Raw genomic sequence first — 13,008 nt, forward strand, 5'->3', positions numbered from 1 at the left:
CCACACACTGCGGTGATTATAATCCTCACCCTGGTGTAATGTAAAACACACAGTGCGATAATTATAATCCTCACCCTGGAGTAATTTACAACACACACTGTGGTAAATATACTCCTCACACTGGTGTCATACAAAACACACACTGCGGTGATTATAATCCTCACCCTGGTGTAATATAAAACACACACTGCGGTGATTATAATCCTCACCCTGGTGTAATATAAAACACACACTGCGGTGATTATAATCCTCACTCTGGTGTAATGTAAAACACACACTGTGGTGATTATAATCCACACCCTGGTGTAATATAAAACACCCACTGCGGTGATTATATTCCTCACCCTGATGTAATGTAAAACACACACTGCGGTGATTATAATCCTCACTCTGGTGTAATATAAAACACACACTGCGGTGATTATATTCCTCACCCTGCTGTAATATAAAACACACACTGCGGTGATTGTAATCTTCACCCTGGTGTAATATAAAACACACACTGTGGTGATTATATTCCTCACCCTGCTGTAATATAAAACACGCACTTCGGTGATTATAATCTTCACCCTGGTGTAAGATAAAACACACACTGCGGTGATTATATTCCTCACCCTGCTGTAATATAAAACACACACTGCGGTGATTATACTCTTCACCCTGGTGTCATATAAAATACACACTGTGGTGGTTATAATCCTCACCCTGGTATAATGTTAAACACACACTGCGGTGATTGTAATCCTCACTCTGGTGTAATGTAAAACACACACTGCGGTGATTATAATCCTCAGGCTGGTGTAATATAAAACACACTGCGGTGATTATAATCCTCACCCTGGTGTAATTTAAAACACACACTGCAGTTATTATAATCCTCACCCTGGTGTAATATCTAACACACACTGCGGTGATTATAATCCTCACACTGGTGTCATATAAAACACAGACTGCGGTGATTATAATCCTCACCCTGGTGTAATATAAAACACACACTGCGGTTATTATAATCCTCACCCTGGAGTAAGATAAAACACACACTGCGGTGATTATAATCCTCACCCTGGGGTAATACAAATCACACACTGCGGTGATTATAATCCTCACCCTGGCGTCGTATAAAATACACACTATGCGGTGATTATAATCCTCACCCTGGTGTAATATAAAACACAAACTGCGGTGATCATAATCCTCACCCTAGTGTAATATAAAATACACACTGCGGTGATTATATTCCTCACCCTGCTGTAATATAAAACACACACTGCGGTGATTATAATCTTCACCCTGGTGTAATATGAAACACACACTGCGGTGATTATAATCCTCACTCTGGTGGACTGTAAAACACACACAGCGATGATTAGAATCCTCACCCTGGTGTAATATAAAACACACACTGTGGTGATTATATTCCTCACCCTGGTGTAATGTAAAACACACACTGCGGTGATTATAATCCTCACTCTGGTGTACTGTAAAACACACACTGCGATGATTAGAATCCTCACCCAGGTGTAATATAAAACACACACTGCGGTGATTATTATCCTCATCCTGGTGTAAAGTAAAACACACACTGCGGTGATTATAATCCTCATTCTGGTGTAATATAAAACACACACTGCGGTGATTATAATCCTCACCCTGGTGTCATATAAAATACACACTGCGGTGATTATAATCCTGACACTGGTGTAATATAAAACACACACTGCGGTGATGATAATCCTCACCCTGGTGTAATATAAAACACACACTTCAGTGATTATAATCCTCACCCTGGTGTCATATAAAACACACACTGCGGTAATTATAATCCTCACCCTGGTGTAATATAAAACACACACTGCGGTGATTATAGTCCACACCCTGGTGTAATATAAAACACACACTGCGGTGATTATAATCCTCACCCTGGTGTAATATAAAACACACACTGCGGTGATTATAATCCACACCCTGGTGTAATATAAAACACACACTGCGGTGATTATAAACCTCACCCTGGTGTAATGTAAAACACACACTGCTGTGATTATAATCCTCACCCTGGTGTAATATAAAACACACACTGCGGTGGTTATAATCCTCAACCTGGTGTAATATAAAACACACACTGCTGTGATTATAATCCTCACCCTGGTGTAATATAAAACACACACTGCTGTGATTATAATCCTCACCCTGGTGTAATATAAAACACACACTGCGGTGATTATAATCCTCACCCTGATGTAATATAAAACACACACTGCGGTGATTATAATCCTTAACCTGGTGGAATGTAAAACACACACTGCAGTGCTTATAATCCTCACCCTGGTGTTAGATAAAACATACACTGCGGTGATTATAATCCTCACCCTGGAGTAATATAAAACACACACTGCGGTGATTATAATCCTCACTCTGGTGTAATGTAAAACACACACTGCGGTGATTATAATCCTCACCCTGGTGTAATGTAAAACACACACTGCGGTGATTATAATCCTCACCGTGGGGTAATGTAAAACACACACTGCGGTGATTATAATCCTCACCCTGGTGTAATGTAAAACACACACTGCGGTGATTATAATCCTCACTCTGGTGTAATGTAAAACACACACTGCGGTGATTATAATCCTCTACCTGGTGTAATATAAAACACACACCGCGGTGATTATAATCCTCACCCTGGTGTGATGTAAAACAGACACTGCGATGATTATAATCCTCACCCTGGTGTAATATAAAACACACACTTCAGTGATTATAATCCTCACCCTGGTGTAATATAAAACACAAACTGCAGTGATTATGATCGTCACCCTGGTGTAATATAAAACACACAATGCGGTGATTATGATCGTCACCCTGGTGTAATATAAAACACAGTGCGGCGATTATGATCGTCACCCTGGTGTAATATACAACACACTGGGCGGTGATTATAATCCTCACCCTGGTGTAATATAAAACACAAACTGCGGTGATCATAATCCTCACCCTAGTGTAATATAAAACACACACTACGGTGATTATATTCCTCACCCTGCTGTAATATAAAACACACACTGCGGTGATTATAATCTTCACCCTGGTGTAATATAAAACACACACTGCGATGATTAGAATCCTCACCCTGGTGTAATATAAAACACACACTGTGGTGATTTTATTCCTCACCCTGGTGTCATGTAAAACACACACTGCGGTGAGTATAAACCTCACTCTGGTGTAATATAAAACACACACTGCGGTGGATATAATCCTCACCCTGGTGTAATATAAAACACACACTGCGGTGATTATAATCTTCACCCTGGTGTAATATAAAACACACACTGCGGTGATTATTATCCTCATCCTGGTGTAAAGTAAAACACACACTGCCGTGATTATAATCCTCATTCTGGTGTAATATAAAAGACACACTGCGGTGATGATAATCCTCACACTGGTGTAATATAAAACACACTGCGGTGATTATAATCCTCACCGCTGTAATATAAAACACACACTGCGGTGATTATAATCCTCACCCTGGTGTTATATAAAATACACACTGCGGTGATTATAATCCTGACACTGGTGTAATATAAAACACATACTACGGTGATTATAATCCTCACCCTGGTGTAATATAAAACACACACTTCAGTGATTATAATCCTCACCCTGGTGTCATATAAAACACACACTGCGGTGATTATAATCCTCACCCTGGTGTAATGTAAAACACACACTGTGGTGATTAAAATCCTCACCCTAGTGTCATATAAAACACACACTGCGGTGATTATAATCCTCACTCTGGTGAAATGTAAAACACATACTGCGGTGATTATAATCCTCAGGCTGGTGTAATATAATCCACACACTGCGGTGATTATAATCCTCACCCTGGTGTAATGTAAAACACACAGTGCGATGATTATAATCCTCACCCTGGAGTAATTTACAACACACACTGTGGTAAATATACTCCTCACACTGGTGTCATACAAAACACACACTGCGGTGATTATAATCCTCACCCTGGTGTAATATAAAACACACACTGCGGTGATTATAAAACTCACACTGGTGCAATATAAAACACACTGCGGTGATTATAATCCTCACCCTGGTGTAATGTAAAACACACACTGTGGTGATTAAAATCCTCACCCTAGTGTCATATAAAACACACACTGCGGTGATTATAATCCTCACTCTGGTGAAATGTAAAACACATACTGCGGTGATTATAATCCTCAGGCTGGTGTAATATAAAACACACACTTCAGTGATTATAATCCTCACTCTGGTGGAATGTAAAACACACACTGCGGTGATTATTATCCTCATCCTGGTCTAATACAAAACACACACTTCAGTGATTATTATCCTCAACCTGGTGTAATGTAAAACACACACTGCAGTGATTATAATCCTTAACCTGGTGCAATGTAAAACACACACTGCGGAGATTATAGTCTGCACCCTGGTGTAATATAATCCACACACTGCGGTGATTATAATCCTCACCCTAGTGTAATGTAAAACACACAGTGCGATGATTATAATCCTCACCCTGGAGTAATTTACAACACACACTGTGGTAAATATACTCCTCACACTGGTGTCATACAAAACACACACTGCGGTGATTATAATCCTCACCCTGGTGTAATATAAAACACACACTGCGGTGATTATAATCCTCACCCTGGTGTAATATAAAACACACACTGCGGTGATTATAATCCTCACTCTGGTGTAATGTAAAACACACACTGCGGTGATTATAATCCTCACCCTGGTGTAATATAAAACACACACTGCTGTGATTATAATCCTCACCCTGGTGTAATATAAAACACACACTGCGGTGATTATAATCCTCACTCTGGTGTAATGTAAAACACACACTTCAGTGATTATAATCCTCACTCTGGTGGAATGTAAAACACACACTGCGGTGATTATTATCCTCATCCTGGTGTAATACAAAACACACACTTCAGTGATTATAATCCTCAACCTGGTGTAATGTAAAACACACACTGCAGTGATTATAATCCTTAACCTGGTGCAATGTAAAACACACACTGCGGAGATTATAGTCTGCACCCTGGTGTAATATAATCCACACACTGCGGTGATTATAATCCTCACCCTGGTGTAATGTAAAACACACAGTGCGATAATTATAATCCTCACCATGGAGTAATTTACAACACACACTGTGGTAAATATACTCCTCACACGGGTGTCATACAAAACACACACTGCGGTGATTATAATCCTCACCCTGGTGTAATATAAAACACACACTGCGGTGATTATAATCCTCACTCTGGTGGAATGTAAAACACACACTGTGGTGATTATAATCCTCACTCTGGTGTAATATAAAACACACACTGCTGTGATTATATTCCTCACCCTGGTGTAAAGTAAAACACACACTGCGGAGATTATAATCCTCACTCCGGTGTAATATAAAACACACACTGCGGTGATTGTAATCCACACCCTGGTGTAATATAAAACACCCACTGCAGTGATTATATTCCTCACCCTGATGTAATGTAAAACACACACTGCGGTGATTATAATCCTCACTCTGGTGTAATATAAAACACACACTGCGGTGATTATATTCCTCACCCTGCTGTAATATAAAACACACACTGCGGTGATTATAATCTTCACCCTGGTGTAATATAAAACACACACTGTGGTGATTATATTCCTCACCCTGCTGTAATATAAAACACGCACTTCGGTGATTATAATCTTCACCCTGGTGTAATATAAAACACACACTGCGGTGATTATATTCCTCACCCTGCTGTATTATAAAACACACACTGCGGTGATTATACTCTTCACCCTGGTGTCATATAAAACACACACTGTGGTGGTTATAATCCTCACCCTGGTATAATGTTAAACACACACTGCGGTGATTGTAATCCTCACCCTGGTGTCATTTAAAGCACACACTGCGGTGATTATAATCCTCACCCTGGTGTAATATAAAACACACACTGCAGTGATTATAATCCTCACCCTGGTGTAATATAAAACACACACTGCGGTGATTATAATCCTCACCCTGGTGTAATATAAAACACACACTGCGGTGATTATAATCCTCACCCTGGTGTAATATAAAACACACACTGCAGTGAGTATAATCCTCACCCTGGTGTAATATAAAACACACACTGCGGTGATTATAATCCTCACCCTGGTGTAATATAAAACACACACTGCGGTGATAAAAATCCTCTCCCTGGTGTAATATAAAACACACACCGCGGTGATTATAATCCTCACCCTGGTGTAATGTAAAACAGACACTGCGATGATTATAATCCTCACCCTGGTGTAATATAAAACACACACTTCAGTGATTATAATCCTCACCCTGGCGTAATATAAAACACAAACTGCAGTGATTATGATCGTCACCCTGGTGTAATATAAAACACACAATGCGGTGATTATGATCGTCACCCTGGTGTAATATAAAACACACACTACGGTGATTATATTCCTCACCCTGCTGTAATATAAAACACACACTGCGGTGATTATAATCTTCATCCTGGTGTAATATAAAACACACACTGCGATGATTAGAATCCTCACCCTGGTGTAATATAAAACACACACTGTGGTGATTTTATTCCTCACCCTGGTGTCATGTAAAACACACACTGCGGTGAGTATAATCCTCACTCTGGTGTAATATAAAACACACACTGCGGTGGTTATAATCCTCACCCTGGTGTAATATAAAACACACACTGCGGTGATTATAATCTTCACCCTGGTGTAATATAAAACACACACTGCCGTGATTATTATCCTCATCCTGGTGTAAAGTAAAACACACACTGCGGTGATTATAATCCTCATTCTGGTGTAATATAAAAGACACACTGCGGTGATGATAATCCTCACACTGGTGTAATATAAAACACACTGCGGTGATTATAATCCTCACCCCTGTAATATAAAACACACACTGCGGTGATTATAATCCTCACCCTGGTGTTATATAAAATACACACTGCGGTGATTATAATCCTGACACTGGTGTAATATAAAACACACACTGCGGTGATTATAATCCTCACCCTGGTGTAATATAAAACACACACTTCAGTGATTATAATCCTCACCCTGGTGTCATATAAAACACACACTGCGGTGATTAAAATCCTCACCCTAGTGTCATATAAAACACACACTGTGGTGATTAAAATCCTCACCCTAGTGTCATATAAAACACACACTGCGGTGATTATAATCCTCACTCTGGTGAAATGTAAAACACATACTGCGGTGATTATAATCCTCAGGCTGGTGTAATATAATCCACACACTGCGGTGATTATAATCCTCACCCTGGTGTAATGTAAAAAACACAGTGCGATGATTATAATCCTCACCCTGGAGTAATTTACAACACACACTGTGGTAAATATACTCCTCACACTGGTGTCATACAAAACACACACTGCGGTGATTATAATCCTCACCCTGGTGTAATATAAAACACACACTGCGGTGATTATAATCCTCACCCTGGTGTAATATAAAACACACACTGCGGTGATTATAAAACTCACACTGGTGCAATATAAAACACACTGCGGTGATTATAATCCTCACCCTGGTGTAATGTAAAACACACACTGTGGTGATTAAAATCCTCACCCTAGTGTCATATAAAACACACACTGCGGTGATTATAATCCTCACTCTGGTGAAATGTAAAACACATACTGCGGTGATTATAATCCTCAGGCTGGTGTAATATAAAACACACACTTCAGTGATTATAATCCTCACTCTGGTGGAATGTAAAACACACACTGCGGTGATTATTATCCTCATCCTGGTCTAATACAAAACACACACTTCAGTGATTATTATCCTCAACCTGGTGTAATGTAAAACACACACTGCAGTGATTATAATCCTTAACCTGGTGCAATGTATAACACACACTGCGGAGATTATAGTCTGCACCCTGGTGTAATATAATCCACACACTGCGGTGATTATAATCCTCACCCTAGTGTAATGTAAAACACACACTGCGGTGATTATAATCCTCACCCTGGTGTAATATAAAACACACACTGCGGTGATTATAATCCTTACCCTGGTGTAATATAAAACACACACTGCGGTGATTATAATCCTCACTCTGGTGTAATGTAAAACACACACTGCGGTGATTATAATCCTCACTCTGGTGTAATATAAAACACACACTGCTGTGATTATATTCCTCACCCTGGTGTAAAGTAAAACACACACTGCGGTGATTTTATTCCTCACCCGAGTGTAATATAAAACACACACTGCGGTGATTATAATCCTAACCCTGGTGTCATATAAAACACACACTGCGGTGATTATAATCCTCACCCTGGTGTAATATAAAACAGACACTGCAGTGATTATAATCCTCACCCTGGTGTAATATAAAACACACACTGCGGTGATTATAATCCTCACCCTGGTGTAATATAAAACACACACTGCGGTGATTATAATCCTCACCCTGGTGTAATATAAAACACACACTGCAGTGAGTATAATCCTCACCCTGGTGTAATATAAAACACACACTGTGGTGATTATAATCCACACTCTGGTGTAATATAAAACTCACACTGCGGTGATTATAATCCTCACCCTGGTGTAATATAAAACACACACTGCGGTGATTATAATCCTCTCCCTGGTGTAATATAAAACACACACCGCGGTGATTATAATCCTCACCCTGGTGTGATGTAAAACAGACACTGCGATGATTATAATCCTCACCCTGGTGTAATATAAAACACACACTTCAGTGATTATAATCCTCACCCTGGTGTAATATAAAACACAAACTGCAGTGATTATGATCGTCACCCTGGTGTAATATAAAACACACAATGCGGTGATTATGATCGTCACCCTGGTGTAATATAAAACACAGTGCGGTGATTATGATCGTCACCCTGGTGTAATATACAACACACTGGGCGGTGATTATAATCCTCACCCTGGTGTAATATAAAACACAAACTGCGGTGATCATAATCCTCACCCTAGTGTAATATAAAACACACACTACGGTGATTATATTCCTCACCCTGCTGTAATATAAAACACACACTGCGGTGATTATAATCTTCACCCTGGTGTAATATAAAACACACACTGCGATTATAAGAATCCTCACCCTGGTGTAATATAAAACACACACTGTGGTGATTTTATTCCTCACCCTGGTGTAATGTAAAACACACACTGCGGTGAGTATAATCCTCACTCTGGTGTAATATAAAACACACACTGCGGTGGTTATAATCCTCACCCTGGTGTAATATAAAAGACACACTGCGGTGATGATAATCCTCACACTGGTGTAATATAAAACACACTGCGGTGATTATAATCCTCACCCCTGTAATATAAAACACACACTACGGTGATTATATTCCTCACCCTGCTGTAATATAAAACACACACTGCGGTGATTATAATCTTCATCCTGGTGTAATATAAAACACACACTGCGATGATTAGAATCCTCACCCTGGTGTAATATAAAACACACACTGTGGTGATTTTATTCCTCACCCTGGTGTAATATAAAACACACACTTCAGTGATTATAATCCTCACCCTGGTGTCATATAAAACACACACTGCAGTGATTATAATCCTCACCCTGGTGTAATGTAAAACACACACTGTGGTGATTAAAATCCTCACCCTAGTGTCATATAAAACACACACTGCGGTGATTATAATCCTCACTCTGGTGAAATGTAAAACACATACTGCGGTGATTATAATCCTCAGGCTGGTGTAATATAATCCACACACTGCGGTGATTATAATCCTCACCCTGGTGTAATGTAAAACACACAGTGCGATGATTATAATCCTCACCCTGGAGTAATTTACAACACACACTGTGGTAAATATACTCCTCACACTGGTGTCATACAAAACACACACTGCGGTGATTATAATCCTCACCCTGGTGTAATATAAAACACACACTGCGGTGATTATAATCCTCACCCTGGTGTAATATAAAACACACACTGCGGTGATTATAAAACTCACACTGGTGCAATATAAAACACACTGCGGTGATTATAATCCTCACCCTGGTGTAATGTAAAACACACACTGTGGTGATTAAAATCCTCACCCTAGTGTCATATAAAACACACACTGCGGTGATTATAATCCTCACTCTGGTGAAATGTAAAACACATACTGCGGTGATTATAATCCTCACCCTGGTGTAATGTAAAACACACACTGTGGTGATTAAAATCCTCACCCTAGTGTCATATAAAACACACACTGCGGTGATTATAATCCTCACTCTGGTGAAATGAAAAACACATACTGCGGTGATTATAATCCTCACTCTGGTGTAATATAAAACACACACTTCAGTGATTATAATCCTCACTCTGGTGGAATGTAAAACACACACTGCGGTGATTATTATCCTCATCCTGGTGTAATACAAAACACACACTTCAGTGATTATAATCCTCAACCTGGTGTAATGTAAAACACACACTGCAGTGATTATAATCCTTAACCTGGTGCAATGTAAAACACACACTGCGGAGATTATAGTCTGCACCCTGGTGTAATATAATCCACACACTGCGGTGATTATAATCCTCACCCTGGTGTAATGTAAAACACACAGTGCGATAATTATAATCCTCACCCTGGAGTAATTTACAACACACACTGTGGTAAATATACTCCTCACACTGGTGTCATACAAAACACACACTGCGGTGATTATAATCCTCACCCTGGTGTAATATAAAACACACACTGCGGTGATTATAATCCTCACCCTGGTGTAATATAAAACACACACTGCGGTGATTATAATCCTCACTCTGGTGTAATATAAAACACACACTGCGGTGATTATAATCCTCACCCTGGTGTAATATAAAACACACACTGCGGTGATTATAATCCTCACCCTGGTGTAATATAAAACACACACTGCGGTGATTATAATCCTCACCCTGGTGTAATATAAAACACACACTGCGGTGATTATAATCCTCACTCTGGTGTAATGTAAAACACACACTGTGGTGATTATAATCCTCACTCTGGTGTAATATAAAACACACACTGCTGTGATTATATTCCTCACCCTGGTGTAAAGTAAAACACACACTGCGGTGATTTTATTCCTCACCCGAGTGTAATATAAAACACACACTGCGGTGATTATAATCCTAACCCTGGTGTCATATAAAACACACACTGCGGTGATTATAATCCTCACCCTGGTGTAATATAAAACACACACTGCGGTGATTATAATCCTCACCCTGGTGTAATATAAAACACACACTGCGGTGATTATAATCCTCACCCTGGTGTAATATAAAACACACACTGCAGTGAGTATAATCCTCACCCTGGTGTAATATAAAACACACACTGCGGTGATTATAATCCACACTCTGGTGTAATATAAAACTCACACTGCGGTGATTATAAACCTCACCCTGGTGTAATATAAAACACACACTGCGGTGATTATAATCCTCTCCCTGGTGTAATATAAAACACACACCGCGGTGATTATAATCCTCACCCTGGTGTGATGTAAAACAGACACTGCGATGATTATAATCCTCACCCTGGTGTAATATAAAACACACACTTCAGTGATTATAATCCTCACCCTGGTGAAATATAAAACACAAACTGCAGTGATTATGATCGTCACCCTGGTGTAATATAAAACACACAATGCGGTGATTATGATCGTCACCCTGGTGTAATATAAAACACAGTGCGGTGATTATGATCGTCACCCTGGTGTAATATACAACACACTGAGCGGTGATTATAATCCTCACCCTGGTGTAATATAAAACACAAACTGCGGTGATCATAATCCTCACCCTAGTGTAATATAAAACACACACTACGGTGATTATATTCCTCACCCTGCTGTAATATAAAACACACACTGCGGTGATTATAATCTTCACCCTGGTGTAATATAAAACACACACTGCGATTATAAGAATCCTCACCCTGGTGTAATATAAAACACACACTGTGGTGATTTTATTCCTCACCCTGATGTAATGTAAAACACACACTGCGGTGAGTATAATCCTCACTCTGGTGTAATATAAAACACACACTGCGGTGGTTATAATCCTCACCCTGGTGTAATATAAAACACACACTGCGGTGATCATAATCTTCACCCTGGTGTAATATAAAACACACACTGCGGTGATTATTATCCTCATCCTGGTGTAAAGTAAAACACACACTGCGGTGATTATAATCCTCATTCTGGTGTAATATAAAAGACACACTGCGGTGATGATAATCCTCACACTGGTGTAATATAAAACACACTGCGGTGATTATAATCCTCACCCCTGTAATATAAAACACACACTACGGTGATTATATTCCTCACCCTGGTGTTATATAAAATACACACTGCGGTGATTATAATCTTCATCCTGGTGTAATATAAAACACACACTGCGATGATTAGAATCCTCACCCTGGTGTAATATAAAACACACACTGTGGTGATTTTATTCCTCACCCTGGTGTAATACAAAACACACACTTCAGTGATTATAATCCTCACCCTGGTGTCATATAAAACACACACTGCGGTGATTATAATCCTCACCCTGGTGTAATGTAAAACACACACTGTGGTGATTAAAATCCTCACCCTAGTGTCATATAAAACACACACTGCGGTGATTATAATCCTCACTCTGGTGAAATGTAAAACACATACTGCGGTGATTATAATCCTCAGGCTGGTGTAATATAATCCACACACTGCGGTGATTATAATCCTCACCCTGGTGTAATGTAAAACACACAGTGCGATGATTATAATCCTCACCCTGGAGTAATTTACAACACACACTGTGGTAAATATACTCCTCACAC

Source organism: Chiloscyllium punctatum, chromosome 22 (genome assembly GCF_047496795.1).
Source record: "Chiloscyllium punctatum isolate Juve2018m chromosome 22, sChiPun1.3, whole genome shotgun sequence".
Lineage (NCBI taxonomy): Eukaryota > Metazoa > Chordata > Chondrichthyes > Orectolobiformes > Hemiscylliidae > Chiloscyllium > Chiloscyllium punctatum.